General features: G+C 40.9%; 2 long non-coding RNA genes across 4 annotated transcripts; one reads left to right on the top strand and one right to left on the bottom strand.

The window, feature by feature from the left end:
- The first annotated feature begins 11,649 nt into the window (after positions 1–11,649).
- On the top strand, positions 11,650–22,966 carry LOC9266101 (uncharacterized). Of its 3 annotated transcripts, XR_010739550.1 has the most exons (7): positions 11,650–11,940; positions 12,074–12,155; positions 12,248–12,378; positions 13,564–15,260; positions 16,348–16,570; positions 17,250–17,393; positions 22,664–22,966. It is a non-coding gene; the product is annotated as an uncharacterized lncRNA (long non-coding RNA). The 3 variants fall into 3 exon arrangements; XR_001542911.3 differs by lacking the exons at positions 16,348–16,570; positions 17,250–17,393; positions 22,664–22,966 and adding an exon at positions 15,352–15,667; XR_001542912.3 differs by lacking the exons at positions 16,348–16,570; positions 17,250–17,393; positions 22,664–22,966 and adding an exon at positions 15,352–15,667 and having other exon boundaries at positions 12,245–12,378.
- On the bottom strand, positions 18,300–21,768 carry LOC107280184 (uncharacterized). Its single transcript, XR_010739551.1, has 5 exons — positions 21,460–21,768; positions 19,781–21,371; positions 19,133–19,218; positions 18,904–19,036; positions 18,300–18,816 (listed from the first exon to the last, which is right to left on the bottom strand). It is a non-coding gene; the product is annotated as an uncharacterized lncRNA (long non-coding RNA).
- Positions 22,967–24,009: the final 1,043 nt, after the last annotated feature.

The following is a 24,009-nucleotide window of genomic DNA, read 5'->3' as shown; positions in this document are numbered from 1 at the left end:
TTTTCCCTCTCTCGATTTTCATGATTTGGCTCTATGTGAATGGATTGGATTTTGGGACTTGTGCTTGGACAGCTTGGTGCATTCTTGCTAGATTATTGAGTATTAGCTTTCAACCCAAGTTCTTTTACTCTTTTGCCTTACTGGTTCATTCATTTAAGTGAGTGAAAACCCAATCCCATAGTCGTATTTCTGCAGCTCTTTTTTAGAGATCGATTTGTCTGCACCCCATTCCATTCCATCGTGCTGTTATTTTTTTTCGCCCTTTTCTCATCAATGTCTACCCAAGAGGCCTAATTTAATAACAATTTTTTTTTCATTTTTAGTTTTTTTTAAAATATTTACAGAAATAAACTATCGGCCAAAAAAATTATAAAAATAGACCCTGCCGCCCACCTCCGGGGCGGCAAACTGACGTGGCAAACGGGGGAGGGACGGGCGGTGACGGAGGGAGGTTTTTTTGCAGGAAAACCCTTGCCGCCCTCTGTTGGGGCGGCAAGGGGCCCCAATGCAAAAAAGCCAGCCGGGGCCGGCCATTTTGCAGGCGGCCCCTTGCCGCCCTCTGGCCGGGCGGCAGGCCTCGCTGCCTATAAAAGGCCTGCCGCCCAGCCCCCAGCCCTCATTCCTCCCCCCACAAATCCAGTAAAAAAAGAAGAAAGGGGAGGAGAAGAGAAGAAGGGGCGAAGCCCTGCCGGATTCAGACGCCGATTTCAGGTAATATTCATAGATCCTATATGTGACTATTGAGTTAAATACTGTGTATTTTTTAAAAACTTTGTTTGAATAAATGCATTATATTTTTAGGGTTTTAGTTGTACTAATCTAGAAGTGCGTATTGTAGATATCGGTAACTACGTAGATCTGCTAGTTTGGAATCAGTACTTTACCGTTGCATTGGCATACACAAGAAGATATTACGTTGTAGATGTTTATTGCATGAAAGAGTAATATGATCTAGTTATTTTGTTGACAGATATGTCGAACAAACAAATATTCCAAGTTTACCATGGCCTAGGAAACGTCCGTTACGGGCCAACTGTGGTAGATCTGTCAGAATTTATTGTATCAAAAAGGGGAATTGATAGACTGGCTGAGAGGAGTGTACCTTCTATAAAAGGATGGTTAATGAGGGGCTTGAGAGTTGATCCACAGACAAGTGACATAACAATCAATGTTATAGTAAGTCAGGTAACTGAGGGTTTTTATTGGGAACTAATGCCAGTTCAAAACTCTCGAGTGTGGAGATGGTATGTGGAAAATGCATTGCAACGCGGGTGGTCTCTAGCTATGGTTCCGTTTGTTCACCCGAAGGATCCAGGTGTGCAGATGAACATGGATGATGGTGAGGGACCAAGTGCTGAAGTAAATGAGACTTCTGTGGAAGAGGTCAACGCACGAGAGGACGGGGGCGTAGTAGCTCCAGTGGGCATTCAACCAGGTGGAGTGGCCGACGAGGGGGAGATTGTCTGTGCCATTGTGGATGAAATGGAGAGGGAGGATTCTGACAACGAGCGTGTAGAGGAAGGTGATTCGTCAGATGATGAGACGGATATTAATCCAGCAGATTGGGCTAGTGAGGATTTTTCTGGTTTGGTCGTCTTTGAAGAGGATAGTGTGAGATGGGAGTACAAAGAAAATGAGGTTATTCAGGGAGCGATTTATACTAGAGCAGAAAATATGAAGGAGGCGGTAAAACATTTTGCAGTGTCACTTCATAGAGAGTTTTGGGTTGCCAAGTCCAACCGGTCGCAATATGAAGTTCGGTGTGTTAAGGAAAAAGATGGTTGTCCTTGGAGAGTGCACGCTTATAAGGGAAAATGGAAGGATTATTGGACAGTGTCATTTGTTACCAAGCATACATGTTTTCCGCACGGAGGTAAGTATTTTTAAGGATTTTTTTGTACATGTCTCGCGCATCTATGTGAGTCGATTCATCCGATTGCTTCAGGGTTTCGTGCACCGTTCAGCACCCCGCCTTCCTCGGCTAGGCCTTATGTTGTGCCCCCCACAGGTACTTAAAAAAACAACAGTACTTCGACAATCAATTTACATGCATTTTATGTCTTAGCTTATAAGGGTCCCGTTGTCGATGTGTAGGTTTCGCCCAGTTCGCTACGACGCAGGCCGCCCACTTCTCCCAGGCTGCAGGGTCAGTGTCTCAGGCAGCTGCGTCGACCTCGCACTCAGCGTAGTTCTGGTAGTACGCTGGGACTTCGTCACAGGCAGCCGGCACGTCGAGTCAGGGTCCACCACTGGACCATGCTGGGACCTCGTCGGACCACTTGGTGGCTTCCACCTTGCTCTTCGACATCACTGACTTCGACTTCGCTTCAGGCTCGACAGAGGACGTCATCGGCCCCTCACAGCTGGGAGGCGCACCGCCGGTGCAGACGCAGGACCAGGCGCAGGCCACTCCGCCGCCAGACACTCGTGCTACCCGTGCTGTGCCACCGGATCGTTTCACCTACTCCCAAGACCACGTGCGAGCACAGGCCCGGAGGACCAAGCGTGGTCGCGGCGCGGGGCAGGGCCAGTAGAGCAGACTTCTCTTTGTTTATTTGCTTCACATGCTAGTACTGTATGCTTGTGTAATGAATACATTGTTATTATATGTGCACGATACCTTTCGGCACATGTACGACTACTTTCTGCCGCACCGATGCAGCCTCCTTTATTCGCGTGCGATACGAGTATTTGCCCGCCATTTTCCGCATACGACCAATGTAACTTTCGGCACCAATCAGGCATGTAACTTTCGGTGCCAATCAGGCGTACCCAATATGCCCCGCCACGTTCACATGTCAGGGATATCACTCGATTTTTGGTGCCTATATAAGTCGCCTTAACGAGCGAGGCCTCACAATCTTTCAGAACTCAATCACATTCAGTACTCTCTTCCCCACTTGCTTCATTACAAATCCTACCGGCTTTCGTCAATGGCTAGACGCCTGGGCGTTGAGGATCCGAACTGGCGTAGAGATCCTTGTGTATACCTACTACCACCTTGGTGCCAGCGTCCTCTCTGCCTATGCGGTGATCGATGCCAACTAATGGCTTCGAGGAATCCTGATATTCGAGGAAGGCGCTTTTTTAGGTGTCCTAACTATGACCATGAGGTATTTTACTATCTGCATATGCTTATTCATTCCGTATGGGCAATCGTTTTATTCTTTGTAACACTACTCTATTCGGCAGACCCGCACTACAGCTTGCGCATACATCGAGTGGGTCGATACAGAAAATCTCGTTCTCGACCTAACCACTTGTTTACAAGAAGGTCGCTGGTATTTCGCATCCGAAAGTACTGAGCAATACTTATAGAGAAAAGCGGCTTACGAATGACAATGTCGTGAACAATAGTGCGACTGGCGGGTGCTAACTACGGCACTACCTCCATGGGAAGCCCGTCCAAGATGCAGGTGTGGTGATCGTTGTCAGGTTCTTCGTTCCATAAAGCCTACAACATTGGGTCGAAGGTTCTTTGTTTGTCCAAATATTCTTGATGACGATTTCATGGTAAGAATATTTTGATTACATGAATCCTTATTTTCTCACAACATTTACTAATTTTGCTCGCTTCACATCTATTCTTTCCTCCCAGGAACCACCAAGGAGATGTCAATATAGAGAATGGATAGACACCAGAAGTGTTCTAACTCCACCTAGCCGTGTTGTGCAGCTTGAACTATCAGAGCAATACAGGGTTACTAAAGCGCGGTTTGAGAGAGGAGAGGGATCCTCACGTAGGGGTTAGCTATTATCGGACAACTTGGCATATTGAAATTTCTACTGTCATGCTTCCTTATCCCATTACTACATCGTCGTTGTGTTCAACTATTGCACTACCTCCCTCCTAGTTCGAATCTAATATCATCTATGTAACCGCAATGGAAATAGTTGTATCATGTTCAAATTGTACTACTATTTCTTCATGTTACATAATTCTCCTTGTTTAAGTCCATATAATGTTTCTACGACCGAGACTGCGATAGGCCTATATCAATTATCCGAGTACTAATACGTCAAATAAGTTACAAAATAATACCTTACTTAACATATGAAATTGCGAAACAACCAACTTCAATACATTTTTATAACAATATTAACAAGTTTTACCAATAAATACTTCTTTAATTATTATTAACATAATATAGAAAAATCATTTGGGGGTACTTTTTGCATATGGGTCCCTTGCCGCCCTCTAGTGGGGCGGCAAGGGGCCCAAATGCAAAAAAGTACGAGCCCCGAGCTTTTTATGGGCTGCCAAAATTGCATTTAGCCTTGTAGGGGCGGCAAGGGGCTAAATGCAATTTTGGCCGACGGCGGCAGACGGCGCGGTCAACCCGCCGTCTACCACGTCAGCTTGCCGCCCACCTCTGGGGCGGCATGGTCTATTTTTGTAATTTTTTTGGCCGATAGATTATTTTTGTAAATATTTTTAAAAAAATCTAAAAATGAAAAAAATTCATTTAATAACTAGAGAGGCTTGTTTGATTGGAGCAGGAACAGCCAGATCGAGGCCCACGGGGAATCCCCGTTGGGTTAAGCCCAGTAGGGATTCTAGCCCGGTCAACTACGGCCTTTCCTTCCTCGGTCGGCTGCGGTGCAAGGCGATGTTGCGACGGCAACACAGCACTGCCCCTTCGGTGGTCACCTTCTCCGCAGTAAGTTTCTTTCTTCCTTCCCCTCTCCTCTCCTGTGCTGTGTGTTATGCTAGAACCGGATGTGGCAGTGCAGTATGTATGATGAGAATGACGTGTAGAGCCTAGGCTCTCATGTCAATGACACATATGATGGTGTTTTTCAACTCCGAGATTTTTAGGATGGTTTCAAAGCAAATTGGCCCTTCTGGCCTTCTCAAAATCTCAAAATTGTTGATGTATGAACTTAGTTGAGGTTTAACTGACTGAGTGCTCGAGTATGTTCTGAAATAGGCACGAGTGGCATGTTTCTTAATCTTGATCAGGCAAGGCTGTGAGTGATTTGAAATATTGCAGATCAGTTTCTGTAAACGAGGTTGCACTAATTGTATTACCTGGTTTATCTCTACTGAAGGCAGTAAAAAAAACTTCATTCGTTTGCTTAGGCCAAAAGTGTACTTTGCATGACTTGGGTTGAGTTCAGACTCTCAAGTCCTTTCAGCAAAGTTCATACTTAAGTTGGTTGTTTCTTAATGAATGTCAAGCACATGAAAAACATGGGTTTTGTGGATATGGATGTCGTGAACCAGAGTACCAGTGGTCTAGTGCTGCTGATTGGTTCCTTAAATAAACTAGAGCAATGAAGATGGTAGATAGCTTATCTGAATTTATTATCCAATCACTCTAAATAAAATGGATATTGGAGAGAGTTTAATTAAGGCATGATGTTGTTTTATGCATTATTAAATCATGCTAAAGATAGATCTGGTTGAAATTTTGTTGAGAATTACTGCTTCAGATGCTATTTATTTCCTCCTATTCGTGCAGTGGTTCATGGATGTGACTAGCTAAACACCTTTGTGCTGTGTCTGTTTTTGACTATTCAGGGCCAATGTTTGCAATTTAATTAGATTTGAAACTAATGAAGCATATTTTATCTGTGGTGCATTCTGTAAATTCATGAACTGTAAGTTCTGCTAGACGGCGGTAACTGCAAAATTCAGGGTCGATGCTGGACGACAGATAGGCTGGAGAGAAGGAACATACAAAATCATGGCACCTGCGAGTTATGCTCCCGGGAAGAAGAATCAATCGATCATCTGGTTGCCGTTGGTTTGCAATAATGTGCTGAATTTCTAGTTATATTTTGAGGGAACCTTATCATTTTAGTTATTTTTTATGCTCTTGGAAATGCTTCTGATGTTACATTCTAAAGCTTAGCTAGTGTGCAGTGAGCATTTGGAGTCCTACAATCACATTGTTTCTTGATTAATGCTCTGATTATCTTAAGTGGTTGCTGATCAGATAGGCACGACAGGGGAGGGGTGTGCTTTTTGTGTATATCCAATATTACTAATGAGATGATTTGTCTGGGCCATCCTTCTCTTAAGATTTTCCGTGAATGATTTTCATGATATTATGCTTTCAGGAACGCAAGCTGCTGACTGGTTTAATGTGGTTGGATGACCATCAGAGTGTCGTAACACCATTTTTGTTTGCTCTAAAACTTTGTCTATGTTCTTGTCATACCGCGCGAATGGATCATAGTCTGCTAGAAACTAATTGGGAATTTATAGTAGATCCCTCCTTATCAAACTGAAAAAGCATGAAAATCGACAGCTATATATGTTTAGAGTTTTGTCCCCTCAATAGATGTTCGGTTTTGTAATGCAAATTTATTACAATTGTCACGTCGGTTCGAAAAGATCCTTGTGCACCGAAAGCAGTTATAACTTGGTGAATGGTGATGCTCTATGTTCACTAATAGTTTATTGCGTAGGAAACTGGCACCATTATGTTCAGAGCTGATTTATAGGTTTAATTAATCGGTAGTAGCAGGGGCGAAGCCAGGAAAAATAGTTACCGGGGCCACCACTAACTGACTATAGCTTATAATAATCTTAAGATAATCCTAGAACAAAACTATCGACCATATAATATGATAAAATAAAGTTTTTTTAGTAAAGTGGTTATGTTTTACATGTTACAAACTTCTCATGTGTACAGTTACGATCCTTCATCTTGTGAAAACGAACAACCACGTCGTCATCATTTGGAACTGTAGCTATATTTTAAAACGCAAGGAGTAATCCATATATTTATTACCGATACGATTGCGTGCAGTATTGTCTACACAACTTTAATTACCGAGAAGGTTATCTCCAATGATAAAGGAGAATTAGTACCACATGAACTAGTAAGTGGGTATTTTTCTTCTCAAGAATCACACTCCATTATACTTTGCTTGCCTATTAATTTATTAAAAAATGGAATGATTAATATGTAAAACAAAATACCCACGCTGCTGTAGATGATCAAAATCACTAATTTCTTACCTTCCACTTTTCTAGAAAGAATAAATTTATGTTTATGTAACAGAAATTTGGAGAAATTTCATATTTCAGAACCCTAACTTCCTAAAATTTTGGACTTGAGAAACCAGCCTACAACCAATTTGTGATGATAATAATTAAGAAATTGTGATGGGGTTAGTGGGTTACCCTTGCCAATCGGCGAAGATTGGGCGAAGCGCTTCGAGCCAGACTGCACTGCAGCAGGAATACAGAGCAGCACAACAAGGCAATTTGTGGACTTGTTTAGCAGGAATACAAAGCCTTCTGGGCTCAAATCTCATACGTATATTGGGCTGTTGTATAATAAGTGCTAGCTAATTTTCTATTTACTACTTGTTAGTATTGTTTAGTTGCTAATTGAGCTTGACCAGAACAATATCACCGGACCACCGGGGTCTAGTAGTTTCCTTGACTGGGGTCGTAGCTGGTAAATTAGTGCTGGTACAAGATGTTTGTAAAAAATCGTCGGGGTCTACTGACCCCGATAAGTGACTCTAGCGTCGCCCCTGGGTAGTAGTAAATCGTGCCCAACCCAAAAAGTTTGAAATCAATTCCTGCACTTACACTCCCGTTTCTGGCACCGAGATATTGTAAACTTGTGATCAGGGAGTTGAGTGTTGCTTTTGCTTGCCTATTCAGCATGGCTGACCTGGTATCTCCATATATAATTCGTTCAAACAAAATAAAATAAAAAACATGGTATCTCCATTAAGAAACCTATAAAGGTTCGCACGCTGGGCGTCTTCCGGGGCGAGCCACGTCAGATTACTGTGCAGTAACTTGGTAACTGTTGCTGTCCTACGTGGACCAATTGCCGCGCGGCTTTGTGCGCCTAGCGGCCTGTTTGGTTGGAGGGAGTTTTGCCTAGCGGCCTGTTTGGTTGGAGGGAGTTTTTAGGAGGGATTGGGAGTTTAGAAGGATGAGGCTATTAAATGTTTTGTTTGGTTGAGAGACATGGGAATTTTGGTGGGATGGAGATGAGGAATTGAGGAAGGAACTCCCTCCTTTTTAATACCTGGGTAGGGGCAGGTAATTGGGAGGATGGGAGGGAATTCCTCCTTTACTTTCTCTATTACTTTCTCTAAGCAAATCTCAGTCATCCGTTTTTATTAATGACCTAATCTCCAACTAAACTCCCTACTAATTTTCATTACCTCTACCAAACAATGTATTGGGATTAAAAATCAAATTTATATCTTAATCTCATCATCACTTCTCTTATGTAAACTCTCAGTCCCCTTCCTTCGAGTTACCAAAGAAGCCATAGGTGCAGGTGTGGAGCAGTTGGGTAGTGGCCTCGTGGTTGGTAGGTGCATGCGTTTTCTGATTAAATCATCGTTGCTGCGTATGGTGGTTTGCGGTGCCTGTGTGGTGGGCCTTTTTTTGTTTTGTTGGGTCCATTGGTCAGCGTTTGATTGAGTTTGGTTTCGGTTGTACTTCCTCCGTTTTAAATGTAAGTCATTCTAGCATTTTCCACATTCAAATTGATCTTAATAAATCTAGATAGATATATATATTTAAATTTATTAGCATTAATATAAATGTGAGAAATACTAGAATTACTTTCATGGTAAAACGGAGGGAGTAGTATTTTTGTTGCTTGCACGTATCGTCGCTTCGGCTGCCGCGCCCACGCTTGGTGCGGGATCTGAGTTGCCAATCGCGTCGCTTGGTCTTTGCTAGGCCCACGGATCATTGGCTGGGTGAGCCGAAGCCGAAGGGGCGCGCGGGCGTCGTCGCCTCGAGTGGAAGGCACGCCGTTTCGCATACCGCACGAGCTTTGGTAAACTTGCATCTGCATCAATCACTGCAGCGTGGGCCTTTAGTTATGTGGGCCCATAGATCAGACAAATCTTTATATACGATTTCAGGGGTGGAAATGAGGCGTGTGATTGGGCCACGTGGCTCACTGATTATTTAGGGTTAGTTCATCTGAAAATCAGCCACGTGTCCCTGTGCAATCTTAGATAGTCAGATCAGTAACTTCTCAAGCTGGCCTGTCTTCTCCTACCTGATTGGTCCACATGGACTTACAAAATGTTGACATGTGGAACAAAGACAAGATGCAGCCTGCAGCTAGCCTGCTAGCTACGCTCTGCTTTCATGGTTACAATCCTCTAGATACTTCCAAGCTCGTAGAAGTATAGTCAATAAATTAAATTAAGAACACCTAGATCCTTTGGATGATCTCAAAAATATTAACCCTAGAATAAACATTACACAGCGAAAAACGATACAGCACAAAATTTAGGAAAAACTAGGAGAAATACCATAAATTGGAAAATAAATAATGACATGTTATAGTGAAAAAATAGTTGTCAAAAGAAATAATAAGGCCAAGACTTTCTTTTGAGAAAAATCAACAACTCAAGTCTAGAGCCTAGATGCTTTTGAGCTAAGGGTACAAGCGGCTACCCACAAAAACCCACTTATAGGCTAAACTAACCTGCAAACTCGTTTATTTTGACCTATAAGTGGGTTCGCGGGTGACCCGCTTGCACCCCAATTTTGAGCAGGTCTTTAAAACTGGAGCTCAAAAAATAAATAGAGAAAACAATGGAAAATTAAAATGTAAAAAAAAACATATCTCTAAATTTGAAGCTCCAAAAAAAAGATAACACAACTGAAAATCAAAATATGTAAAAAAAAAGGGAGCTAAAAAATAGAGAAACAAACCAAAATCCAAAATGTAAAATTTAACAGCGGAGCCTCCTCTACTGTGTTCCTTAAAAAAATCACAATGTAAAAGAAAAAGAAAGCACCCATGGATATCAGTTGCACTGTATAGCTCTGACGATTTCAGATGCTAGATGTGGTCGATTGACTATGATAATAATTGAAAATCCAACAGCTCGCAAACAAAATTTTCCAATTTATGAAAGCTACACGTAATTTCTTACTGAACATGCATTTTTAAATAACAAGTAGGTAACATAATAAGGCATATATTACTATTGTATTTCCACTCTCAACCTTTGATAATTAAATTAATTATGTAAAAACTTGCAAAATTATTCTGATCATGTCACAGGCTATAAATTTTGAAGCACGCCAACTGGCGTGCTGATGATTTTTCTAGTATTAGAACTAAAGAAAGAAGCGTGGGGATGGAAAGCGTAGGATCAATATGCTAAGCTCATTTATTTGCTCACGTTACCTTCCAACTCACTGCTCATCTCCTCTAAGAGCAGGTTTAAGAGCAAGTTTAATAGGATAGCCAACTACTAACTCCAAATCATCTAGAGCCAATATAATAGCCAATTCATACAATGGTTGCTTACTATACTATTAATACCCGGTCCTACCTGTCATACACTCGTTACGTTTTGGAGTCCGTACTGTAGCTGGCTACATATCTGTAGCCCGCTGCTATTCTCTCTCTTTCTTTATCTCTTTAAAATATATTTATAGCTGGCTTATAGCCCGCTATTGTACCTGCTCTAATAGTATCGCCAGCTACAGGCTATAAATGTGTACCATGTCATCTTATAGCTAGAGAGTACAATAGTAAGCTGTTGACACGTTAAACAAGTAATATCTTTATTAATTTTTTAATCACCTCAATCTCTTTCTTCTTTACCCTTCCCTCTCTCACTCCGCTGCAAGACTGACAAAAAGCAATGCACAGGCGCCTAGGAGCTCGTGTGCACTGGCGACTAAGGCCCTGTTTAGATGGGACTAAAACTTTTAAGTCCCTATTACATCGGATGTTTGAAAATTAATTATAAATATTAAACGTAGACTATTAATAAAACCTATCCATAATCTTGGACTAATTTGCGAGACGAATCTAATGAGCCTAATTAATCCATGATTAGCCTATGTGATGCTACAGTAAACATTCTCTAATTATAGATTAATTAGGCTTAAAAAATTTGTCTCGTGAATTAGCTTTTATTTATGTAATTAGTTTTGTAAGTAGTTTATATTTAATACTCTAAATTAGTGTCTAAAGACAGGGACTAAAGTTAAGTCCCTGGATGTAAACACCACCTAATTTACCGTCCGCTCGCACCCTCTTTCCTCCCTTCTCTCGTCCATGTCATCATCCAATCTGACGTGTAGCTCATATCGCCGGCTCAATCTACCTTATTAAACCTGCTCTAGGAGCAAGGATAATAATATAGCCAACTTCCTACTATTAGCCTATCTTAAAGCCAACATATATAATAGATTAGCTATAAGGTTGGTACAATTTTTTTCTCCTCTCTCTATCTCTCACTTATACATTTAATGTATTTGTCTTGGAGCTTGTGATAAGCTAGCTCTTGTATGAGAGCCAACATCCTTAATTTTTCACTACCTCTCTTATCCATCTAAGTTTATAGTAGGCTTATAGGTCACTATTATACTTGCTCTAAGGGCACCCACAATGGTTATCTATAGGTTCTCTACAAGAGATCTATGTCAACATATTTTTCTACTTGGAATGTATTAAATAAAGAGAGAGAGCAAAGCTATCTACTAACTTAGAGATAGTCTATAGAGAAAAACAAGGCAATGCATGAGAGAGCTATAGATACCAATGTAGACATACTATTATTAAGATGGTTTACTATTAATCGAGTATATTGTTAAGATGTACATGTTTTATAGAGAGCACCTTACTTTACCATTGCGGGTGCTCTAAGACACCGCTGCCTTCGTCCGCTCCGGTCGCAGCCGGCGGCGCCACAACTGTTATCCTCCCACTCCCACCAGCCGGTTTCGCCCTTTTCGTCGCCATCCGCTCCTTGTCGCCGTATTGGATGAGAAGCTCCACGGTGCCGCCGAGCTCAACCTTGGCAGATTGAGGGACGGTGTCAACCTCGGCGGCGGATTGAGGCGGCCCCTCTTCTCCACCCCTTATCGGTGAACACAGATGCAAGTGGTGTGGGTCGACGACTGCAGATCGAGCGATGAATAACATCTCATTTGGTCATGGATCCTGACGGGTGAGATCTACTCAGGTGAAGTTTCCTTGCCGATATGTTTCTTGGTCTTCCATGCTCACGTTTGATTCGTTCTATTCCTTGTCTTTGTTTCTATCAACAAATTTCAATTGTTCTTCGTTTGGATCGTCTCCATTACTCAAACTCGCAGCTATTTTGCATTCGTGCATGGTGGGTACCGACTCACCATCAGCCTCTCCACCACTTACATTTTCCTGGTTTTTCCTGCTTAGGTAAGAACGCCATAAGATTTCCTGTTTGTTCCTTTGGTCTGCTTCTGTCACATCCTTCGCTCACATGCCCTCGTCGATCTTTTCTCCAGCAGAGTTTGATCGTTGCGAAGTCTCTAGGCCGCATCCCGTGCAGCTGAGCGCAACTGGCGCTCTGGAGACTCGGATCTGGTGTACCTGCGGGTCAGCCATCGTTTAGAGAGCAATCTTCTTTATACTGGAAGAGGTAAGAAACATATTTGATTGACTGATTGGGTACGGTGTTCTAAATGCCATTCAAACAAGTGTTTCGTTCTGCTCCTGTTGTTACTGATCTCTGAAACGTGACTTGTTCCAGCTTTGGATTTTGGAGATTGGTCTAGATTGTAATCACAGTTGTTACTGTTATTAATGAAGTGTGCGTGTTTATATTTTTCTTTTGGATGCTGTCTGAACTGAGAGAGGCCGACCTTTGTTGCATGTTGTAAAATGTTGCCTTCCCCTGCATATTCAGCTTGGATAATAACCATCGTGTGGACCGCAAGCTACATGTTCTCATTCTTTTAGCCTAATCAGCTTATCAGCATAGACAGATCATTAATCCTATACTTTAAATTACCAGTCCGTACATTACGAAAACAATATATGAGCAATGAACATTGAAACAACTTGAAGGACAGAATCAACACATGCTTGTTGTTCATATACTTTCTTCCAAATACAATTAGAATTGTAAGATGCTCTACATATATTGCTGTTGTTGTTTTCTGAATAAGAGAGTTGCTTTCCTAAAAGAATATTCGCAACCAACTCTGAATGGGGTAGGAGATGATGAGATATCTCATGTTCCTACCACCAGAACAGAACAAATGATATTATACATGATTGTTTCATCATGAGGTTGATTTTTCCTTTTTCAGCTTGCCATCAGTATTTAGATTCGTGCTGCTTATGTTTATCAGAGTAAGCTTTTCCATGTTAGAGTAGTTTTTATTTTCTACTTTTATGGCTGACAGGGCCTTTGATTTGGTCCCGGTCTAGGTCTAGCTATTAGCTTGCTTGATCTGATCAAACAAATCAATTTCTTTGTTCCCTTGGAAGCCTGTATGCAAGTTTATGGAAATTGAATTGTGCCTCACTACCTCCCACCATATCGTGCGCTTTCAGCTTGAACCATGAAACCAACACTATATTCATGGTCCCAATGCCCCAATGCTAATTTTATTTTTGTGTGCCTGTTCTTTTGGTTACCCACACATTCCCTGGTGTGGTTCTCATCAATCAAGGTATAGATTTTAATATGAATCTAAAACACTGAATGGGACCTCAAAACTAACCAACTATATGGTATTATAAATTTAATACATTGAACAATCCCCTATTAGTGTAATACTTCTTTATCATAAGACTAATTCCATTTCCAATGCTGCAGAAATCATGGCATCTATGGAAGACATTGGAAGTGCATTAATCCCCCTAGTGGGTATTGGTGATTAATGACAAATGTGGTTAAGAGATTAATGAGTTTATTGAGCTACTTTCAGATGCATTAGTCCAAGGTGTGGAAGGTGGATGCTTGGAGACCCCCCAAAAGTATAAAATCAAAGCGGACCGGAACTCGAGAAGTGTATATGATAGTTTATTTATTGCAATCGAGTTTTTAGGATAAACCGTACTATTAAGAGGGATTCCAGGTGATGCTCTGAGATATGTCAAGTGCTCTTAGCGTGAACCAAGTGTCAAAGTTTCCCTAGGAGTTATTTTTGCAAATACTCCATCTGTCCAAAAATGCAGGTCCGGAACTTCTTGTCTTCCAAGTCCGGAAGTTCCGGTCTGATGAAAGAAATTTTCCTAAGTGTTATCCGGAAGTTCCTGTCTTCTAGGTCCAGAACTTCATGTCTAGTTTCCAGTTCAAAATTGAGTAACGGCTAGATGACGTCACCTAGCCGTTAAACATATACAGCTCGTTTCCAGCTCGTTTTTTGGCCATTCCACTTTCACTTTTCATCCCTAGAGCTGTTGCTAGCCTCTCCTAAGTGTTTCTTGCCATCTCCACTCAATCTAGAGCCTAATTCTTGTGAGAAAGAGAGATTGAGAGGGAGAGAGGAAGATTTGGAGATGTGTGAAGACTAGGATCTTGGGTGAGCACTTGGAATATCTCGTGGGCTGTCATCTCGGTGCTTATTACTCTTGGAGATGATCTCCTAGACGGTTAGATGTCGCCCGCGAGAATCCGTTGCATATTGTGGATGTCCTGGGTAAGTTTGTGAAGGATCTCCTCTCCTCCGAAAGGGAACGAGGTAAGTTAATGAAGTTCTTGTGCTGAGATTCTAAAGGTTTTCCAAGTAGAGCAACCTACACTTGTGGCGGATTTCTAGAAGTAGGTTGAGTTGGATCTTGGTGGTCACTCAATTCTAGAAATTTGCCTAGGAGTGTTTGGGGTTGAAGGTTGTGGATTTCCTCTGGGGTTTTCGCACAAGTGAGGCAAGGGGTTAATCGAGACCCAGCTCTTTGGAGCTCCTCAACGGAGAGTAGGATCACAAGATCCGAACTTCGGGAAAAAATCGCTCTTGTCTCTTTCTGTGATGTTTTTGTGGATGTTTCTGTGATCTATCCCCTGCTTAGAATACCTGTGCATCATCTTGTGAAGATTGGCTTAGTCTCCTGTTTTGAAATTTGATTTTCATCCTTGTTATGTAACCCGGAAGTTCCTGTCCTAACAACACTGGAAGTTCCGGGCCTGGCAGGCCGGAAGTTCCGGAGTTCCTTACCAGGAAGTTCCGGGTCTGTTTGAATTTTACCGCTGCGATTTGTTTTTAAGTTTTCAGGGACAGTCTATTCACCCCCCCCCCCCCTCTCTAGGCTTCATCAGCACGTTCAGACATCGCTGATGAGGATCCCCAGGTAGATCAAATGGCCAATGGAGGAGCTCCATTAGCTCGAGCAATGTGGATCCAGAAGGGAGCTGTCAAAGTTCTATTTGAGTTTACGTCTGATGGATATTATCCTCACTGCCGCTGTTCCGTCGAGAGAGCAATGGAGATATACATGAACAACCTCAAGGAACTCAAGGTGGATGAGCCATGATTTTGCTATATCTCTTGTGATTTGCCCTTTGAATACAGCAAGGTACATAACTTACTCCTTATCATATAATATTACAAACAGCATGTATTCATATCATCTTCCCCATATGATTAATGATTTCCTACTTCACCAGGTCAGTTCGATGCTTATACTTTCTATCCTTTTTATAATAAATCGACCGACATAACGTCAAAGCTATCAGTACAATAGTATCTGCAGTATGACCCTTCCACTTGTATATTTCAATCAATACTATACCCTTTCGTAACGTGTGCCTCGATACATAAATCTACCTATGTACCTAAACTTGCCAACAGTATAGCCTTCTTGCCTTACTTGTATAATTATGTGATGATTGTTCTCCTGTAAAAATATATATGTATCTATGTAGCAAGTTATTGGTGGTACTATGACGAGCCTTATGAATCTAGATCAGACACTCTTCCTTCTGAGATTGCTGCAATGGCATAACAAATATTTACTTTTGCCACCTCTGTGAGGTTGATGAAAAGGAACATTTCTTTAATAGTGTCGAGACGTTTTTAAAGGGAACTTGCTATTCTAGCAAAATGTGTTTCTGGTTCTGGTGCTACATCTTCAGGCACACTGCACACATGGTACACCTGATAATCTTATTGTCAATAAAAAAAGGTGTCACTTTTGTGATTTGATGTTTTATTTTTTTTCTCTGTGCTTTTTAAGTCAATGTACATACTTTCCATTGTGATTTTGTTCTGTTTTTCTTTCTTCACCATGAACAAGCTTTCTGCTTTCACCTTATGGTCAAAAGGATAAAAGTAGAAAAAAAAGGAAAACCATAAGATCCAACAACATTTTCATCTACTTATACCCATTCGTAAATTTATTAAGTTGCTTTTTTAAAGCATGAATTAACAATACTTTTTAAATGTAATTACTCAACTGGTAGCATCTTACTTGAAGGCATCAAGCTGTAATGCCAAAGTTATATATACCATACAGATGATGTTATCGATCCATTTATAGCCCGCGAATATTATTATTCATCTGTTTATGAACAAACCTGTGTTTGAAATGGTGGCGTTGTTCCTCTTTAATTATATTAGTAGTACCGTAAATGGTTGTCAATATTTGAATGGTTCTCCTACAGGTAGAAGAATGATGTAAAAATTATCATGCATATTTGACTACACATGAATTTAGATTGCTACCGTGGCTGGCAAATTTTGCTGTCAAACTTGCCATGTAGACACCAAGGCCCACTACTTCAAGCGAGGACTCCTAACGGACAAGCTATATGATGTTCATATTTAGGAGTAACAACATTCAGCAACCTATATCCCCAGGAGGCGCGCCAATGCTAGCAGGAAACTGTAAGATTTATTTCTATGGAGACGAAACACGTACCTACTCTGCCACTGTTACTATGCTAATTAGTTTTTGCACCTGAAGTGCTTATCATGCATACTGCACTCCCTTGTCAATATAAGATACCATCTATGTATGTACCTGCTGCTAGAGACCACGAACTACCAATCTGCCTATATGTAGTTAACATGGCGATTACATGTTTTCTTATATTTTGTTCGGTATGTGTCTATTTGCCTTTCCTAATTTTCAGCTCCTTCTACCTAACTGTCTACTAGCGGCGCACATTATCAGCGACGGTTAATATTATGCTTCCACCGCTTTCTAATAATGGAATCAACTTTTACACCACACCAGCTATATGCAATTGGCGCGCAAAGGCGCGCCACAGGCTCTAGTAATATTAATAGGTAGAGCCGTAATCTTGAGGGTAGAGAGAGCCGCCGCCCGCTGCTATCTTTGTTATTCTTGCATACTGCTATTGGTGCTTCGACCTTGTGTGAATAACTCACCTTCTCAATTCCATTTTGTCTCTACATGTTAATTAATGTGTTCAGCTAATGTCTTTCCGCATATGTTTTCAAGTAGATGGATGAGTCTGAGTCAGAGCCTATGAGAGAGCATTCTTCCTTCTTTAAATTGTCATTTGGTTCCTCGAAGGTTAGTGATTTTTTTGTACTGTAGGTGCTTGCAGGTTGCAGCCTCACAGGATTCGTTCTGTACTTCTGTGTGTGACAATGCCAGGCGACGGCGGCGACGGGCACATAGCGCTGGAGGCGATGCACGACAGCCGAAGCGTCCGAGACCGGCGGGGAGCCCAGGTGGCAGGTCCGTATCTTTTCTTCTTCGCCTTGTATCTCTATCTCTACTATATCCCTATCCCTACTATTATATATAAAAATTAAATATGTTTTTGTCAAGATTCTAGTATTAGAGTTTGTTTTTTAATTTTATCTTTACCTATATCTTTTCTTTACATATACTTAAAGAATACGGATTGTATCTTTTCACCTTATATTTGTCCGTCATCGTCTGTTCTCTCCCGCTGCCTCGCGCACGTGTGATGCCCCCAAATCGGAATCGATGTCTGCCTTGGATGGATTTTCCTTCCGTCCCCGGTGGCTACTCCCGCCGATCAAGTCAGTCTTGCACCACGATTACACCAAATTCGTCACGCGTTCGTTAATCTTCTCTCGAGCACGCGTCTGAAATTGAGCTGGATTATGCACATCTTCCATCATTGTTTGGTCTGCGTCCAATCCGGCTCTCACGTATCGTATTGTTCTTTTCCGTTTTATAATCGTACCACAAACCACACTTGACGTTTCCCTTTCCGATCATGTTACCCACTGATCTAATCGCTTTCTACAATGCTACTATTCGATTGCCAACTTGCCTACATCCGTTTTTTATGCGTCACCAGATAACGCCAACCTTTGGGCTCCGGCCGATCGAACAATGCCGCGTCGCCGAGCTGCGTGGCGGTGGCGCGAAGCCGCTGATGCAAATTACGAATTTACGATGATACAACTAGCTTTGGCAGTGGATCTGTGGATGTATGTCCTGATTGGAAGAAAATACATTTTTAATTTTGCTTATTATTTTGTTAATGTTCTTCATCAGCCTATATGTTCCAAACAGAAGGCCCAAATATTGGCCTAAAAATTGAAATAGAAGAAAATTAAAATATATGAACATTTGATATAATATGTGAATTTTAAGACAAATTTCAAATTAAAATAACTCAATCACTATAATTTCTGAATAAAATAATTAATCAAAAAATATTGTACAACCTATAACTGAGACAAATAGGCTTACTAGGATTACAAGTCTTCTTCGGCCTAGATGTTTCTAACCAAAGGCCAAAATATTAATTAGCTTAAAAATTGAAATAGCCAACAGTTTAAATATATGAACATTTGAAAACCTATGTGAATTTCAAGACAAACTAGCCATTTGGTCGTGCATTGCACGACTTTAGATACCTGTAGAAAAGCTCTATATTTATGGGTCGTAATATATCATATGATGAACTATGTTTTTATTAGACATATAGAAATATCATGAAATTGTCCTTTCCCTCAATCAGGGTATCCAACTTTTCTTGTATTTTCATGTCTCGCATCTTTAGAAGCTTGCTCCAAGTTCGCATAAAAAGATGGCCCTGAAATTGACTTCAAATGGTGTTTTGAGAATTTTGCTTCAGGCTCCATCTTGTTCCATGCTTGCCACAGCGCTATTGTTAGATCTGCATCTCATAACCGGATAAGAGTACAATATGATCCATGCATCTCAAAATTAATGGGAAACCTTCTGGTTTCTATGAAATCACAACCTGGAACATGGCAGGTGCAGAGGGCTTGGCATTAATCACAACTGCAACATAGGAGCAAACCTTCTGGTTCCTTTCGCCGTTTCCATAGGCGAGCTGGCTGGGCAAAAGACTTAGCCCAGTATACATATAAGCCCTGTATACATAGACCATAATATGATAATGGGATTAACTCTTAATTTATTTTTCTTAAAAAAACATAGGACTTGGTAAATAGTTAGTTAGAACTAACCTATATTTGCAAGTAAGGTTCAAGTACCATGTAGAAGATCTTTTGGTTTCCAAAGTTCAGTCATCTCATCCAGTGGCTAGTACATGCTTATTCCACAATATTTTCTCATAAAATACACAATAATTTAATTTATGACTTTGAAAAGGACTGGACAAACAATTACTTCCTCCGTTTCATATTATAAGACTTTCTAGCATTGCCCACATTCATATATATGTTAATGAATCTAGATATATATGTCTAGATTCATTAACATATATATGAATGTGGGCAATGTTAAAAAGTCTTATAAACTGAAACAAAGGGAGTAGTTAAATTCTGAATCTACGTGAAATCAACCATTAGTTTATCATGAAACTTATAATGGCACCATTAGACCATTGGGCGAACAAAATATTAAATTTAAAGTAGGTGCTTTCTAAAGTTGACTAATAATTATTATTATTATTATCATGCTTGCACAGGACACAACCTAAATGTAGGTAGAATTTCACTTCCAGGTTGTTACATAGTATGATACTGCACTAAGCATTATAAGTTTGAAGTTGATAAGCAATCCACATGGTTGAACACATCTCAGAAAGTTAGAATCAGCGTCTCTGAAGTTCCGAGATTATTTGTACATTTTAGTACCAAGAAAAATATTACCTGGTTTGGATGGTGCCAGCTTCCTTGTTGATAAGATCTGCAAGTTCCAAAACTCTCAAATTTTAACAGAGGAGATACTTTTACGGTTTTACCTTTGGGGAGATAATTGCACCTGTTGCGTCTGTACCATCATTTGAGGGTGTTTCTATCATAGGATTCAAAGTATATATTTGGGGGGAAGTGAAGCCAAAACACTCAGTATGAAATGGTTAGTATCTAACCTGTGAAAAAGATGATCACAATACCATTTATTTGGGGACATATGTTCAGATGTCATCTGCTAAACCAGTGGAATCATAGCTTAAAAACAAAAGGTTGAGTAGATACATTCCAATTTGGTTAAATGGGTATATACAACATTCCAATTTGATTAAATGGGTATATGCACAAAAGTTTGGGTGGTTTCTAGAAATTTTGAAAATTATCTTTGGAGGCACAATTGAAATGCTTTCTTAATAGAATTTGTGTGAAGAAAATAAAAAGGACTTGATTTAATGACACAGTCAACAACAATAAATTTCTTGTTCTATCAAACAATATTATTCCTCAACAACTCGTATCCAGTTTTTACCATTCAAGAAGTACTAATGTTCATGATTCATACCTTAGATGCATGGTAGCAAGTTGAATAAAAAATGAAACCACAAATTTTGACAGGACGTTTATTTCATAATTGTCACTTCAGGCAAAGACCAATAACGCAAATCAATATTACAGTCATTGCTTTAAAACTCATAACATCAAGAAAAAGAAATACCTGATAATACAATATTTGATTGCTTTATTATTTGCTTCATAAATTATCAAAATTCATTCTTAATCAGTGAATACACCCTTCACAGCAAACCGGAAGCTAAATGTGTACTTAGAGTCAAATACATTTGATCTTTAATAGTCAAATTTCATTTAAGCTTAAGCAAACACATTGTAGAATTATCTTTTATAGGTTTCCACTCCCCTGCTTGCTGCAGCTTTGCTCGTTAGACAAACATATATAGATACACAAATATAGCAATACACCAGTCATTTATATAATGTTAGGAGCAACCTTTTTTTTTTCTAAATGCATGAATAGCTAGTACTACTCCTTACTTTTTTTCGGGAAATTATTAGTATTAGTTATATCCCGGTGAACCACTGCCATCGAATTGATTCAGTGAGTTGGACGTTGGGCATCCGGAGGAAAATACTATTTCAATCCACTTATAAATTCATTTGTTATCACACATATCTTTGATAACTATTGAAATAATTGTATGTAACTATTTATAATTAATGAACCTGAAGTTACATTTTGATAGGATGCATTCTTTTTACAGTGCTCTTAAATGAAATTTGCCCACCCAAAAACTGAAATTACATGAGAGGCTTAATTAAGGACTCCATTATAGAACTTATTGATCACCTTTTTAGTCTAAATCAACTTCTTAGCACTAGGTGAAGCCGTGGTTCCTGTACATCGTACATGCTTTACCAAGACGAACACCGTAAGGAGCAAGGAGTTTAGATACTTACCACAGCTGTCGATGTTGGGACTTTTTGTATTTCCCTTGGCCATCGTCATTGGAGAAGTGGCGCTGCAGAGTAGGTCCTGGGGAACCAGAGGCACTCAGATGGAGATGCAGAAGATAAGGCGGCAAGTGAAATTCCGCGTGCATCGCCGTCAGGTCGAGCCATACCTCCCGAATCCGAATCAGCCCCACCATCGCCGGATCCAGAACAGGTAGGAGGAGGTGATGCCGCAGTAGTGTTGGGGATGGGAATGAGGAGGAATAGGATGGGGTGTGGCTAGGGCAGGGGGAGGTGGAAGCGGAGAAAGGGGAGGTATGGATTCCTTTGCTTCCCACTGCAGGCTCTTCTTCTTACCTCTCCGGTCCCCATTGATGTGGTGGAGATTGGGAGGAGACATAGCGGCTTTGGAGATGGGACTAGCACACAATCTAGCACCTCCGCCTCCCGGTCCCGGGAGTGGGGGCGGCGTAGCGACCAGGGAAGGGGAGGCGGCCTCCCGAGACGGTGTCGCAACAGATCCAGGTAGCAGGGGTGAAAATGAAAAATGGTAATACTAGGGAGGTGGAAGGATCTTATTGCGAAAGATTTTGCCAATCAATGAATCCAACAGCTCACATCATCTGTAGGGGCAATCGGACGGCCTATGTTTTTCTGATGACGTGGCGCAATCTGGTGGCGAAAAACTTTAGTTTTTTTCACTACTTTAGATTTCAAATTAAAGTAATTAAATCACTATAATTTGTTCGGTTTGTTCATAGATGATAAAACAATTAACACAAAAAATTTTAATTAAAAATTAGGTATTCGGGAAATATATCTTTCCATTGCAACGCACGGGCATAATGACTAGTTTTTTTTAACATGAAAAGTACATTTCATTCATTAAGAAGATCATCTGTACTAAATCATTAGCCACGAGAAAATATGTTTTCTTCAACTAGGAGGTCATAGGTTCAAGTCCTAGTTCTTCTCACACATATATATACTAGGGTTTGGGGAAAGGGGTGAGGGTTGCAAAAACAACCCCTAAACTTCTAGTTTTCAGAGCGCGGTTCAATTTTCCGTTTTTTCGCTTCTTCATATAGAATATTGTTTTCTTAAGAGGTCCTCTAAGTAAAAGCGCACAACATTAGAACTAAGGACCAGGGATCTATAACAAATTATCAAGTAAATGAAGGGTGTTTTTGCAAAATCACCAACGACGACACGGACGTGCGGGAGCTCACGAAAACCACCCGCCATCCAGCGCCTCGCTGACGCGTCGGCACGCGCAGGTGGCCACGCCAGCTCAAAAATCTCCAGGAGCCGCAAATCTCGGCAGGTTTGTATATAAGCGATTCTTCCGGGATTACTAAATAATGCATTTTGCAGGTTTGATTGTGGTCATCTCCGTACTGCTCGCTGCAGTGACCCTTGTTTGCTGCACCGGCTGGAAGGCCGCCGCCCGGTGGTGGGCCGCAGGGAGGAGGGCTCGCACGGTACACCCCATCGACGCCGCCACCGCCGCTGCCGCCGTCGTGCCGACTGCCTAAAGAAGCATGTTACAGTATATATAGTGTGTTGTTGTCATAGTGTGCCTCGTCCTATGTGTTATATAGTGTTGTATTGCGATAAAAAAATGTACTGCATGTTACTGCAATAAGTATGATTGTGTATGTATTTTTCTTGAACAAATTATGTATGTGTTGGTGCCCGTAAAATTGCATGTTACTGCAGAAGTAAACGGATGTATAGGCAATCCCAATCGCCGTGCCTTTTTTTTAGATCAAAGGCTTGACGCCTGTTAACAATGAAATTTGGTAATCGGCAAAGACGTCATCGGCTTAGAATCATTATTGGCTGCAGCATCTCGGAATCAGCCGATGGGAGTTATCAAGTCGCCAATAGTCGGATTCCTGCTATATTTGGTTAAGGAAATCAATGTACTAAAGGAAGCTTATCCCTAAGTGACCGAGTTTAAAGAGGATGCGGCATGGCAGTTTATCTATTAATTAGGAATAGTTTGTTAGTTTCCTTTTATCTTTAGGAAAATGTGTTTAGTGTCCGATAAGCACTTTATATTTTCCTTTTATCTTTAGGTTAGTTTCTTTCTTGTCCGACAAGGACTTGTATCAACCCCTGGGTATAAATATGTACACCCGGGGTCTATGTAATGAATCTTCACGATCAATACAATTCAGCGCATCGCCCACCCTTTTTACTTCTACTTTTTTTTTACGTGCCGGCGGAACTTGGCACCCGACGTGGGGCTGCATCGTCTTCGATCTCCGGCGAAGGGATAAGTCCAATGTTCCGTCGGCCCAGGCAATTGTCTCATCTACATCGGCGTCGTTCAAGGCTGCATCAGTACATTCGACCTCTTGGATTGCTCTGGTTTGGATGATATATTTGCTACCTATTTATCATATGTATCTATTAATCTAGTCTTAGCATATCAATTTAGCTCTATCGGTTGCTTCTCGTTTTAGGGTTTCTGCCGGTATTGGCTAAATCACGTTGCTAGATTAGATTAGCTTAGATATCTACCACACCTGAAAACTCAGTCAAAGGCTTAATTGTCTAGATATTATGTCTCTTTTCATATTTAGTGCTGCATCAGTTAAGTTTGATCTACTAAGTCGTGCTTAGAACCATAATCTCTAGCCTACTTCTTGATTGCCAATAAGGGTTTCATCGGGGTTTCAGCCGGTGAGTTATCTGGACGTTGCATCGGCTCA

This window comes from Oryza sativa, chromosome 2 (genome assembly GCF_034140825.1).
Source record: "Oryza sativa Japonica Group chromosome 2, ASM3414082v1".
Lineage (NCBI taxonomy): Eukaryota > Viridiplantae > Streptophyta > Magnoliopsida > Poales > Poaceae > Oryza > Oryza sativa.
The sequence above is the reverse complement of the archived record's forward strand: the minus strand, read 5'-3'. Positions and strand labels throughout refer to the sequence as shown.